A 15,218-nucleotide genomic window follows, 5' to 3' on the forward strand; every position below is an offset into this window, starting at 1 on the left:
AAAATGCGGTAACATTGTTCATCATATTACCAGAATTATTTCTCTGGTTTATTCTTATCTGGATATCATCTATTTTTATTAATTTTCATTTTATTTTTATTTGAACAGAATTTTTTCATCCTTGGGGATGTGACTATAATGTATGTTGTATATGATTATTTGCCTTTGATTTTGTATGCTTTCATTTGCCAAGACTATACTTTTCTTGGTTATTGATAACCTTTGTGCAGTGGCTTTCTAAATGTTGGTTGTAGTAATGATGTCCTGGGTATATGAGCAGGCTCACTGCCTTATGTGAGGCCAGGACTACAGAGGTCACAGGAAGCTTATCTCATTTCCCAGTGTTTGCACGTCTGTCAGCAGGTTTTGTATTGGGTTGTGCAGTTCAACATCCAGGCCAGTAGGTGGTGATTATACATAAGAGCTGAGTATGACCAAAGCAGATGGGTATATGCTTGATCTTGGTTTATTAGGAGGATCTCTCTGCTGCCTTCAATAACGGACTTGTCTGTACAATGCCTGGTCCACTGAGTTCCCTGCACAGCTGGAGAAGGGAGAAAGGTGGGCAAAGCTGGGCTGCTAAACTCACCCTCGGGCATCGCAATGAGGAGCACAACCTCAGTCTTAATGGGGATTCAGGGGAGATTCTAATGAAATGCATCAAGGTCTTTGCATGAAGTAGAGGGGATTTACCCAGCTCCATGTCTTGGATAGGTAGAAACATTATTTCCTTCCCTGTCAGGCCCCTGTCCTGGGGCTTCTGACTCTTAATTCAGACAGACACTGCTGTTTATCTCCTGGCCACAATGTAGCTAAGAGCCATAGAAAACAATTGTTCCACGGCATGCTGCCCGATGGCTTTGGGTTGAAACCTCTTCTTTCAGTCTAAAACAGATAGCTTTGAGACCTGCCTGTTTTCCACTGCAAGAATGCTGCTGCTCCATGTGTAGAGGGAGAGGGGCCCTGCCTTTCATGCATTCCCAACCCAGTGGACACTCAACAGTGGAGGTGCAGCTGCTCCTATTAGCCCTGGAATGGCCATCCACAGGTGTGTCCATGCCTCTTCCCTGTGGGAGCAGCCATGTCTGTGCTTGTAGCAATGAGCAGGGTGAAGAGAAGTTCCCTCCTCCACATCAATGTCCAAGCACTGGAGCTGCCTAGATTCTAGGACAGAACCACACTCCTACCCCACAGGGCTGAGCACAGTGCCTGTGTATCCACTAGGAAAGGAGAAGTCACCTTCAGCCCACAAGTGTGGCATTCTGGGGGCACAGGAGAGCACATGTTCTTGTCTCCTTTGTCCCAAGGGGGCTTTATTGGTGTGCCACACTCTTCCCCTAGTAGCAGCATGGCCCAAGGGAATTCTGCAGCTCCCTTGGGTCCAGTCAGCCCTGTCTGGCTACCTTAATTTGAGCAGGTGCTTTGGAATGTTTGCAGGGGATCCAATGATGTGGCAACAAAGGGGCTGAGATTTCCTGGGCAGGACAGTCCCACAATGGGTATGCATCAACCCACCACTGCTCAGGTGTGGCAGGAGAGTGAGCAACCCTGCATAAACAGGCAGCCCAATGCAATGCCCTCAAGAAGTTCCCACGTCACCACTCACACCCGTGCCTGGGCTCATGACGGCAGAGGACCTCTCCAACAGTTCAGCAATCAGCAGCCTACTGCAAGGGTGACAGAAGCCAGAAAACCCCACCTACGCTGTTCACCAGACACCAAGGGAGTACAAGCTCTGCCAAACTCTTGCTTTGTTGTTGTGGTTGTTGTTCTGCACTCTAGCTTCTCTGGTAGGCTCTGGCACTCTCCTCTTAATATTCTATTCAAGTTATGGTTATTCATCTGTAACTTTGGTTCTTCTTTCTGAGGAGAACTGGCCTCTGACATCTCTAGTCAGTCATCTTGGAAAAAATCTCTATTTTTATTTTAAGGGGAAAAATATTAAGTAGCACAGTTCAATTTAAAAATTTTTAACAAATTTACAATTTTTATAAAATAAAACTAAGACACAGCAAAATGTCTATATGCAAAAGTAACAAATTATAACAGTAAGATATGAAATGCTGAAAACGTTGCTTCCTGATTATCAGTTATTAAATAATATGGTTGTTAACAAACAATACCTTTATATCCAGTGACATCATCTCCAATCTCCTCCTAATTAAGTTTACTCTGGTCCTGTTGCTTCTTGTTTCAGGAACAATATGTGAATTGAGGGGAATTCTCATGATCTCTAGCTGCACTTGGTGGAGGTTGAGTGGGGCTTTAAAATTCAAACGTTCTGTTTCATCTACTAGGTCATTTGCTCATGTGCTCATTGTTTAAATAATGGCTCTGTGTTTCTTTTCCTAATAGGCATTGGATTCTGTTTCAGGAGCTGTTTGAGTACAGGAAAAGATAGTAGTGGTTTAGCTATCAAGTGTGAGAAGAGGAGAAAGGAGCAAGGGAGTATTACAGGAGCATCTTTATAGTGACAAATATTAAGTCTTCTTTGGCAAAGAGGAGAGTGAACAAAAAAGAAGGTTGATGGACAGGAATGAATTAGGGGACACAGACTCTGGGAAGGAGTAGTTTAAATGGTACTTCTAAAAAATATTCAACCTTTTTTCTATGTCTCAGGAATTAAGGTGTGGGTGACAGCATTGGAAGATAAGCTTACACAAGAATAAATTATTTGAATCGGTGTTATATTTGCTTTCAGTAGAAATGTTGCAGTTGGTTAACGGATAAATCAATAAAGTGTTAAGAAGGATGAAAATCACATTGGAAGTAAATTAATTAGAAGACTTTAGATAGTCTAAAAACTGAATCATGATGAGGTGGCAGGTTGTCATTTCTCATTAAGCCTTTTCACAATAATAAATAAAAGAGTGTGTTTTTGGAGACAAGAATGTGCTGCTAGAATTCGGTGCTTCATCAAGAAATGGGGGCATGAAAGAGAGCAGCTGAAAAGAAAGTGAAATAAATAAATGTTTTCTCTGTTTAATCTGCCCCAAATGCAGTCATGTAATGATGGATGGCTCAATTTAGTTAGCGTACTCTACACAGCAAAAGGTTATTTGCTTTCCATAGGTATTTGCATAGTTAGAAATCTTTGTTCCATTACTTGACTTAAAGAAGTAACATGTCATCAAGTATTTATTTCTTATACGGTAATGTAGCTTCTCAGTGGTGTCATGTGAAAAGAAAGGGAAAAAATAAATACAGAATAAAGTAAAACAGATCCTAAAACTTTTCATAACAAAGATTTCTAAACATAATGCACATGAATATCTGAACAATAGTTTTAAATATCAATGATTGTATCCCACACACTTTCAATCTCTTTCCAAGGCATTTCCTCAGACCACCTGGCCCTTCCTTATTCAAACTAGATTGGTATATTCTTGCCACAGGAGAGAATATAATAGCCAAACTCAGGTCACAAGGGAGTCCTCTCCATGAAAATCTAAAGTCTCTTGAAATTTATGGCAGAGGCATTAGCTTGAAGAAAAGATGTTTTGAGAATCAAACCAAAGGTCCTAAAGGATTCGAGACACAAACTTTATGCCATAAAAATACATTTGAGAGAATGATGAAGCCAGGATAACCTTGTCCCCTGAATAAGAATTCTATAAAGTAGCCAGGGAGCATGAGTTGCCCAGGGAAGAAAGAGAAAACCTACTTCAGTGCATCCCGGATGAGGAGCCTGTGTCTTACGCCCTCACCCGAGGTCCAGAAGCAATTGAGTAGTTTTGCAAAAGTGCATGCAAATTGCCTGTCTATGATTCTGATTATATGCTATATGCACTGGGAGACGTAAAATTTTTAAAGTACTCCTGCAGGTTTGAAGACTTGAAAGCAGAGGTTCCAAATCTGCAGGTGAAGAAAAAAAAACACTTTGCTCCCCATGACTGGGGGGGTCCAGTCAAAGGAAAATGCCTATGACATGTAATTAGGCAGACACACCTCAAGCAGCCTCAGAGAGTTCTCATGCTTTCCAGTGTGGCACAGGAAGCAGTAGAACTTTTCCTTATGTGGCACAGAATGGTGAGGGCATGACTCAGAGAGCAGAGATCCTGGAAAGTCCTAGTGGTTGAGATGATGTGAGGGCACTGAAGTCATCTGTACGACCAAAAAGCAGAGAATTGAGAATGCTGAGGGTGTCTTAAAGGAACATCAGCATGGATGCCTGAGACCACATGTTCCCTACTTCCACCATGCCACATCCTCATCCTCACACCGTGGCACCAGTTCAGATCCTCAAGAACTCAGGAAAGATATTGACATCGTTGAGAGTAAAGCTAATGATTAACCAATACATTTGGGCTGGGCACAGTAGCTCACACTCTTAATCCCAGCACTTTGGGAGGCCAAGGCAGGAGGAATGCTTGAGTTCAGGAGTTTGAGACCAGCTTGGGGAATGTAACAACACCCCATTTCTACAATAAAATTTTTTTAAAGAAAATATTAGGTAGATGTGGTGGCACAAGCCTGTAATCCCAGCTACTCAGGATACTGAGGCAGAAGGACTGCCTGAAGCCAGGAATTCAAAGCTACAGTGATTACAGCCTAGGAAACAGCGAAGGCCCATCTCCTAGGGGAAAAAAAGGAAAATTGGGAATTGACTAGCAATACCCAGAAGGAACTTCATCAAGAGGCATGGGCGAACGTACAAAAAAAAAAAAAAAAATCAAAATTTTTCTTAGCAAAAAAATAAAGTTAGATGTTTTTGTTTTCCGTTCGGGAGTTTGTGCTTGGGAAGTCAACAGCATCTTTGAGGAAACACAAATCCAGATCAATAAACAGATGCACTATGGGGTGAATATTCCTTTTATAAAAGTGTTCTTCACTATGGAATAATGTACCAGAAGATGCTTTTAAAAATCCAATACTCTTTTAGTGCATATAACACATAATTGCAATTACAGAAATGCAGTTTACATAAACTTGTAAGGAAATAATCAAATGTCTAAAGCAAGGCCATTTGAAACCTACCATTTCTTTGGAGTATTTAACAAAATTCAGGTATCCATCTTTCTGTAGAGCTTAAGAAAGTGGTGCCTGTTTTAGTCACAATCCAGTAAGAAACATAATATTAACATGAATGAGCAAAGGGACAGGCCTATGGGTATCAGAAAGAGGGGACAACCTGCTGAGATGTGACAGCAGGGCCTGAGTCCTCAGTTGGTGGCATCTGGAAAGAAATTCAGGCCATTATCCTCAGCAAACTAACACAGGAACAGAAAACCAAATACCACATAGTCTCACTTATAAGTCAGAGCTAAATGATGAGAACACATAGACACATAAAGAGAAACGAAACACAAGGGAACCTTTCAGAGGGTGGAGAAGGGAGGAGGGAGAGGAAAATAACTAATAACTCATCGGTACTAGGCTTAATACCTGGGTAAGGAAATAATCTGTATGACAAATCCCCATGACACAAGTTTGCCTATGTAACAAACCTGCACTCGTACCCCTGAACTTAAATAAAAGTTAAAATAAAAAAGAAATTCAATTGATTTCTTTTTCCAATGAACATATGAGAAACACAATAACTAACACATGCACACAACCTTGGCACTAGGACAAAAAATAATAATAAACAAAGAAATTCTGTAGGAAGTTGAACAGGGTTGAATAGGAATCACTATAGGTTGGTGAATAGAACCAGCCCCTCTCAAGTCCATATTTATGGAATTCTTATTTCTCCTACCTATAGCTTGAACACAGGGGTCAGAAAACTCTTCCATTTGGTTGCTCTGTAAGTTGCAGGAGACAACATATGATCTGGGGAGAAATGATGTTTATGGCTGCCTTTGAACTCCACCAATTAACCTCATTGTACTCCTCTTACAGTACTCCTGTAAGATGCTCAGGAACCTACTGATCTGGGTTCTTTTTCCCGGGGCATAAAAGGTGCCAGCAAATATTCAAAGATCATCTCATCCTATAAGTCAGAAGCCAGGTTAAAGCAGAATATCTGGTCTGGTGGAATATGAAATGAAAAGAGGATTTCCTTTTTCTCTTGCTTTCAGGCATGTACACTCACAGTTCTTATTCAGGACACCCCGAGGCTGCAGAATATACAAGGCAATGAAATAATCACAAGACTCTTACTACAGTATACTGAAAATGCATTTATATAGAAGTACACAGCATATTTTTGTTATTTATGGTAATAGTGTCTTCAAAGTCACCAAGAACACTGAATTAGTGAATACTAGACTATTGCTTCTAGGGGAAAACAGGTTCTATAAGCCCCTAGTCATGCCATTGTCATCAACTAATCAGTAAGTAACCTTGTTTTATGCGTATTTCTATTTAAAGACACCGTATTTAATAGATATTGTTGATTAATATTGAACTTAAGGCTTATATCACTTTAACTCATGCCTGGATGGAGCTTACCTAATATAAGCTCTTTAAAGAACATCAAGGCGCCTTCCGCTTAAAAACACTAGAAGGTACTTCAGCACTGAATTTGGGGCCAGTCAAGCAGCAAAATCACCAATTAAAAAAAAAAGGAGAGGCCGGGTGCTGTGGCTCAAGCCTGTAATCCCAGCACTTTGGGAGGCCGAGTCGGGCGGATCACGAGGTCAGGAGATCGAGACCATCCTGGCGAACACGGTGAAACCCCGTCTCTACTAAAAAATACAAAAAACTAGCCGGGCGAGGTGGCGGGCGCCTGTAGTCCCAGCTACTCGGGAGGCTGAGGCAGGAGAATGGCGTAAACCCGGGAGGCGGAGCTTGCAGTGAGCTGAGATCCGGCCACTGCACTCCAGCCTGGGCAACAGAGCCAGACTCCATCTCAAAAAAAAAAAAAAAAAGGAGAAAAAATGCAAAAAAAATGGCACTAAATAGACCACAAAAAGGACACATTTACAGTATGAGAGCTGAAATAAGAAGGTGGAGCATTACCTTACTTGACCTCAGCTGGGAACTACGAATTGGGAAGCTCAAATTTTTATCAGTCTTTGTGTGTCATAGTCTGCAAATTACCATGAAAGTGACATGAATATTGATTTGGGGGTTACAAATACATTTTAGTAAGAAGGCAAATTTTCCAATATGAAATCTGAATAATGAGGATCAACAGTATTTAAGAAGCATGGATGTTAGCTTGCTAGTGGGTACAAATCAGGTAGATTTCATCAGTGAAAGAGTGCATGATTGAAAACTTTTCTTTATTCTTATTTGTGTTTGGCTTTAGGAAATCTCCAGATTCTTGCAGGACTCCACATATTGTCTATCACAGCATATTGCAGACAGGTTCCCAGGAAGCAGATTCTGAGTTGGTGATTTGCATGCAGGAAGTTTACTGAGAATTGCTTCTGAAATCAACACCTGTGGGGAAATGAAGATAGCAGAACTGGGCAAAGGGAAACATTGAACTGGGATGAGGTCATAAAGAAGGCATTAGGGAGGGCTGGAGCCAGACTAGGACTTCAGAGTGATACCACATCGAAGAAGAGAAGTTTGGTTTTTAAACTCACACTCTCTCCCCAACCAGGACAAGTTGTGCAGGTGGTCCCCCAGAAGAAACTGTGACTTTGGTTAGTGGCATTTTTCAGCAGCTGGCAATTCCCAAAAAGGGATCCAGCTGCATGCAGTTGCTGTCAATGCTCTCAGCAGCTGAGGGAATGAGTGCCTGCATCATAAGAGAAATGCAGGTGGTACACCATAACACTCACTACACTGTCAAGCACAAGAGGGCATTTTAGCAACTCAGTTGGAGACACTTTCAATGATGATAGAATAACTTATGGTGGCAGAATAATGGCCCCTGAAGATATCTATGCCCTGATTTCCAAAGCTTGTGACTGTTACATTACATGGCAAAAGGCCTTTGCAGATGTGATTAAGGTTAAGGACCCTGAGATGGGGTGATTATCCTGGATTATAGAGGTAGGTCCAATGTAATCACATGAATCCTTGAAAGTGGAGGACCTATCCAGGCTTCAAAGAACCAGAGAGATTTCAATATGGGAAGGGCTCACCTAGCTGTTACTGACTATGAAGGTGGAGGAAGGGGGCCATGAGGCAAGGAATACAGGGAGCCTCTAGAAACTGGAAAAGGCTAAGAACTGGATTCTCCACTACAGCCTTCAGAAAGGAATGCAGCCTTCAACTTAACCCTAGTGAGACCCATCCTGGACTTCTGTCCTATAGAACTAAAAGATAATAACTGCATATTATTTAAGTCATTAAGTTTGTGGCAATTTGTTGCAGCAGTCACAGTAAACTAATACACTACCTGTCCAAATAGTGAACTTGGCTCCATGCACTGATGGAGAAGAAAGATACCTGAGGGCTCCATCCTGCGGGGTGAATCTGCAGAGATCTCCCTGCCAGCTGTGGAAGTCAGTATGGCAGCTTCAGCTACCTATGGTCCACTTGCCTGGTGATATTATTATTATTAATTTGCACTATTGCATCCCAGTGTGTGCCTCCAGAGCCATCTACTTTATTTATTTTTTCACTGCCTAAACTCACAATTGCAGAGCTATTATCAATTAATTTGCTGGCAGCAAAAGTCGGTGTGACTCCCAGTCAGGCAGTCCTGCCCAACCTAACAGCTGTGGCTTCAGAAAGACAGGAGTGCCAAAACACCTTTCCTGTTGCTCTTCATACCATTGGTCTTCCCTGAAAGGAAACACTTCCCAAAGTTCACTGATAAAATACTAAAGTACAATTCTGTTACTTGCCTAAGAGCACTCCTACCTACTCTGTGCTGTGCAGGAGATAAAACAGTGAACAAGAAAGACACAATCCTTACCTCTAAAGAACTTACAGATTGATGATGATTATAGACAATATTTAGTTTTGATAGAGTGTCTGTGTTTTCTGATAGGAAAAAGCAGAGTTCTCTGTGATCATGTTGGAGAAGCACTGAACCCAACTTTAGATGGTAAGGGAAGAATTCCCCTAAGAAATAGCACGGAGGCCAGGCACGGTGGCTCACACCTGTAATCCCAGCACTTTGGGAGGCCGAGGCGGGCGAATCATGAGGTCAGGAGATCAAGACCATCCTGGCTAACACAGTGAAATCCCGTGTCTACTAAAAATACAAAAAAATTAGCCAGGTGAGGTGGCGGGTGCCTGTAGTCCCAGCTACTCAGGAGACTGAGGCAGGACAATGGGTGAACCTGGAAGGTGGAGCTTGCAGTAAGCCGAGATAGCACCACTGCACTCGAGCCTAGGGGACAGAGCGAGACTCCGTCTCAAAAAAAAAAAAAAAAAAAAGAAACAGCACTGAAACTGACATTTGAAGAATGCACAGAAATTATCTAGACAAAAAGGGTAATGGCAAAGACTGTTCCAAGTGAATGGAATGTGGACAACTGCAGAGGCAACAGTAATAATCACTAATATTTATAATATTTATTAAGTATTTATAATATGTTAGGCCCTGTGCTAAGTCTTGTACACACATGGTCTTGTTGCATCCTCACAACAGCCCGATAAGGTATGTGCACTGTTATGGATTCCATTTTCCAGATAGGAAAGCTGAGGAACAGTGAGTTTGTACATCTTGCCCAACATGACACAGCTTGTAAGTAGTTGAGTATAGAGTTGAACCCAAGCATTCTGGCTCTAGAATGCTCATGCTTAACTGTTCTTCTGCACTACCTCCTACTGAGTCTCAAGCAAAAGATCCAATGGCTCATCCGAGGAACTGAAGTAAATTCCAGGTGCTTGGAGCTGGTGCTTGGAGCTGAGAAGAGTGGGGGCAGGGAATTGGATTCAGCAATAGCAAGAGATGATGCAGAAGTGAGTATTTATAACAGATCATAATCACATCTATCCAGTACTCAAGATTACATCAATCTTTAATGAGGACTTGGAATCTGCGGGATACAGTGGGAAGGGCAGAGGCTTTGGTGTCAGACAGACGTTAGTTCTGATCTTCCCACTAATGCGTAGAAGCTGAGGAATTTAACTTAAGCAAGTTCTTTAAACTCCCCCTATACTCCCATCTGTGCCTTGGAGATTATAATAGCTACATCAAAGATTTGTTATGAGGACTACATGGTAAAAAGTACCAAAGTGTCTGGCATATAGTGAGTAGGCACTCAAATGTTCAGTTTCTCCCCTTCCTTTCCCTTATTGAAAGCAGCAGAGCAGACTGTCTAAATATCTCTGCACACTTCAACCAACACAGAAAAAGAACTTGAACAAAAGTGAACATTGATTCCCCCACTTTAAAAAAATGCATTTGATTTGGGGTTCAGACCTCAGATATTGTTGAACCAAATATTAAACACCAAAACCAGTGTGGTTTTGAGGAAGGCCACGTGGGTTAGAAATCAGGACACGCAAGTGCTGGTGTCAGCTCCCCCACAAGTAACTATGATGCTTTCTTCTCTGAGCATCAGTTTCCTCATCCAAGACAAGAGCTGATTAAACTTGGGGGCCTCCAGGGACCACTCAGATCTAACTTGGAGCTCACTCAATGCCTTGAACATCTGAGTAGAAACAGAACTGGAAAATCAAATTGATCTCTGAATTAAGACAAGATTCTCAGGTTAAACAAACAACAAAACAAAAGAGATCAAATAATCTTCTTGGGAGTTGCAGAGAATCTATGCAGGAAGATAAGATGTGGCGTCTTTGAAGGAGATAGATGTTACAGTCTCATTTCCTCTTTGTTCTTTGCTAGATCTGTCACTCAAAGTAAATCATTCTCTCTTTAAACTTGTTTCCTTACCTATAAAATGAAAATGATAACCTTCTTTTATAGACTTGTATTCAAATTAAAGAACAATTACAGCCAGACACAGTGGCTCATGCCTGTAATCCTAGCACTTTGGGAGGCCGAGGTGAATGAATCAAGAGGTCAGGAGTTTGAGATCATCCTGGCCAACATGGTAAAACTCCAACTCTACTAAAAATACAAAAATTAGCCGGGTGTGGTGGCGAGCGCCTGTAATACCAGCTACTCTGGAGGCTGAGACAGGAGAATTGCTTAAACCTGGGGGGCAGAGGGGGCAGTGAGCTGAGATCACACCACTGAACTCCAGTCTGGGTGACACAGTGAGACTCTGTCTCTTGGGAAAAAAAAAAAAAAAAGAAAGAAAGAATATTTACAATTTTCAGTGTACTCTTTATCCTCCAAGAGAAAAAAAAATCATTAATCATAGGCCTCCAAGAAAGGTTAAACTCTCCTCCTTTCTGCTCCCATCACTTAGAGTCCACCCTGTGCATCATCAGAACATTCATCTTGCTGCCTCCTATGTAAATGTTTCCTCTGTTTCGAGCTCCCTCAGGGCAGACACTTTCATATTCACATTTATATCTAAATAGGGTCTAGAATTGCTCCCTGTGCATAGTAGTTTTTAATGAATGTTGGTTGTTGAAACTAATGAAAAAGAAAATAAAAACAATGAGATTGCATTTTTATCCAGTGAATTAGTCAAGATTTTCAAAAACTTACACATTTAATCCAGGCAAGTGCACGTGAGCTGAAGGAAGTTTTCTTGAAATCAATTTAGTAAATATGTTTCAAGACTTTAAAAAGTGTCTATGCACTCCCATCCAGTAACTCCACTCGTAGGACTCCATCCAATGGAGATAATAGGTTATTTGCCATGTAATAAAAGAAATGCATGGGGAAAAAAATTACTGTAAGGAAAAACATCAAAATATTAATAGTGGCCATTTCTCAGTAGAGGGATTAAGTGTTATTTTAATTCTCTATTTAATTCCTTTCTGTATTTTCCAAAATTTATTTAGCGATCACGTAAAATTTTTCCATCAGGATTACATAGAACGTATTCATTACATGGAAGATTTTAAAAGTTTAAATGTAATAATTTAAACTTATAATAATTCTGAATATGTTTAAAGCATGTTAAAGTTTCTCAAATGCCTAAACTTTTAAAATTTACCCCAATACCCAATGTAGTCCCTTGCATGTTGGAGGCACTCTATAAATTCATACATACAGTTGGCCCTTCATATCAGTGGGTTCCACATCTGTGGATTCAATCAAACATAAGTCAAAAATATTTGAAAAAACAGTGAACCATTGTGTCTCTACTGAGCACATACAGACTTCTTTTTTCATGTCATTATTCACTCTTCAATACAGTATGACAACAATTTCCATAGCATTTATATTGTATTAGATATTATAAATAATCTAGAGATGATTTCAAGTATGCAGGAGGATGTACATACATTATATGCCAATAGTACATCACCTTACATAAGGGATTTGCATCCGTGGATTCTGTCACCCTTGGGGAGTCCTGGAACCAGTCCCCTACAGATACCGAGGAATGACTCTACAATTTTACATGAGTGTATCTACTTGGGTCTTTAATTTCTCTTTCTTTACTCTCTAAATTTAGAGGTGTCACTTATATTTTTCTTCCGGTCATTTGATTTCCAGAGACATGCAAGAGTCAGCAGATTTATTTTTCTCCAAAACAGGTTAATGCTCCACTTAACTGCTGTCCAGATAGTTTTTATTAAAAAGTAGCACAGTTCTCCCTGTGAGATTTCAACATCACATGCTAGGAAAAACTGAGAAGTTAACTAGGTTATAAGGATTTGTTGGATTGTCTAATCATTGCTGTACTGTCACTCAGGTAAAAACAAATGGAGTTCTTAAGTAAAAAATCATTATTGTGACTCTTCTTTGTTAATGGAATTCTTTTAAGTTAAAAAAAATGCTGTCATTCTTTTTTTCTGTAGAAAAGCCACTGTTTACTTGGTCAAATTTATTTTCATAGCATGAAGATTTTAGCTTTCAAGAGAATTAGCCACCATTGCATCTTTTAAATAGCATTAGGCATTACTGCATCTTTTTAAAGTTTTTAAACTTTTTCCCTGTCTCTTCAAGGCTTCCTCCTGAAGTTTGTCACATCAAAACCCAACTTCTTGTATTTTCATGAGATTTCCACTATAGTCTTCCTCCCCTCTGGCCTCAACATGATAAAGTCTTCCCTCCTACATTAAAAATATGTCCTTCCCTATTATTCCTTTAAGCTATGAATCTGTTTCTCTCATTCCCTGAAGTATTAATGTTTTGAAAAGATAGTCTACACTCAGCTGAACAAATTTAAGTTCTTTAACCTTTTCTTATTCCAATTTCTTATTTCCACTCTTGCTGAAATATTTTATTGAAAGTCACCAATAAACTCTTACAACCACAGCAATGACTCATTTCTTTAATGTCCTCAACTTCTCTACATTTAATGTTACTTGTTCTTCTGTATAACTGAAACTCACCTCTGCTCACTTAGACTCAAAGGGTAAGAATGTCGGTGATCAAGGAACTGGGATTTCACCTTTGACTCAAAATTCTCTACTAAACAATAGTTTGAAAGTGGCTATAATTTTGTAAAACATTTCAGCAAGTTAAACATAGGCATGTTTTTTATTGTGACGTGAAGAATAAAACGTGTCTGTGGAATTCTGTCTTCATACATTGTTATCAACCTCAACTCATTCTACTCCTCTGGTAACTATTTTTAATAACTTGTTATTTTTTCAGCCCTTTTTCTATGTAGCCATGTTAATATACTGGTATGTATACAAAAATAGAATTTTTACAAACATAAATATATCCCCATAGTTTTAGGTAACAAATGAGATCACGTATGTATTTTTTCTTAAACCTGTTTATTGCTTTAAAACTAAAAAGAAGAGACACTAAGTAAGGGTAAGAAGGAAAATAGCATGAAGAGTGGGGAGACACGAAGATGGGCAGATGGCTTGCGTTTATGCTTAAAATACTTTATGAATACATAGGCATATTTCATGTCCATGCCATACAAAGCTTCTTAAATTTAGCAATGGAAGATTAAGTGTAGGATTTTGGATTTCGATTTCTTTTTTATAGTGTTTTTGTTGCTAATATGAAAAATGAAACCACAGCTTGGTTTGAGGGGCATTGACTAAATTCTCCTTCCATTTTTATTAGGCAATTGACAAAAAGGACTTATTTCTTTGTGACTTTATTATAATGGTAGGCTTTGATTTTCAAAAAGTGTGAAGTCGAAGATAGCTTTAGACAAGGAATAGAAAGAAGGTGTCTTAATTTTAGTATCCTTTTCACATTCTGTCTGTGCTGTCCAAGGTGATTAGATTTTACAGCCCACTCACGCTGTAAATATCTTTACATGTGGTAAGTCTTACCCCAGCACTTTAGTAACATGCCTAAAACAAAGTATTAAAAGCTTTGAACAAGATGGCATCTAAGTATGATGAGGTTTACTAGTTTTTTTTAAAAAAATGAAACACCTTTTGAAGTGATTTTCAGAAGAAGAAGAAAGATTTGTTCTACACTGGAGAGGATTTCAGTGCTGAGTTTAAAAAGAAACTCAGGTTGGAAAGACTTTAGAGGATTTTTCTATGAACTAAGAGATTAGAGATTGATATCTTGTCAAGCACTTTGTAGAAAAAAGGAAAGGTTATAAAAGGGCAGATAACAGACTGGGCCAGGGGATTAAAAGATGAGGATAAGCAACATTTCTTTTATTATACACAGTCATTAACAAAGAACTAGAGTTCTTGTGAATTATATTACATTAAAAAATTAAGAGTTTATTAAGATATGATCATTACCTATTACCTGTAGAGATCAGAAAAAAGATTTAAATAAAACATGTTACAAAACATCCGAAATTAAAAAATATTTTGGCATTTAGAGACCATTAAAAAAGAGATAAAGGATACCTTAATACATGTTTAATGAAGGGTTGAGGAAATTGGTATCTTTTCCTAAGGACTTTAAGACTTATGATGGCCTAACCCTCAGATGCATGCAGTGAAAATATTACTTAAGCAGGACAGCATTGATTGATATTTTTCTCTCATTCAGTCTCATAAATGTGGCTAGAGAGACCTTAGTAACTGATACCCTCAAGACTAACAGCTCTCATTTTACTTATTAATGTTGATCATCATACATACCAGGAGCATTAAAAAATGCAATCAACAATTGATTTCAGCTTTTCAAATAATTTTGACTTTTATTTTACATAAAGAGGATACATATGCAGGTTGTTACATGGGTGTATTGCACGATGCTGTGTTGTCTGCAAGGTTTTACAAAACAAATATTTAGTGGCTATTTATTTCTTCCAAGGTAAGTCCCTACCTGCTGCCTGTTATCTTAACATGAATCCTTCATCCGAATGGATGAGCTTTTCACAGGTACGGTTACATAAATAACTAAGGAATGTGATACACATTTTTTTCTTTAAAATGAAAGATAATATAAC

Source organism: Macaca mulatta, chromosome 5 (genome assembly GCF_049350105.2).
Source record: "Macaca mulatta isolate MMU2019108-1 chromosome 5, T2T-MMU8v2.0, whole genome shotgun sequence".
Taxonomy (NCBI): domain Eukaryota; kingdom Metazoa; phylum Chordata; class Mammalia; order Primates; family Cercopithecidae; genus Macaca; species Macaca mulatta.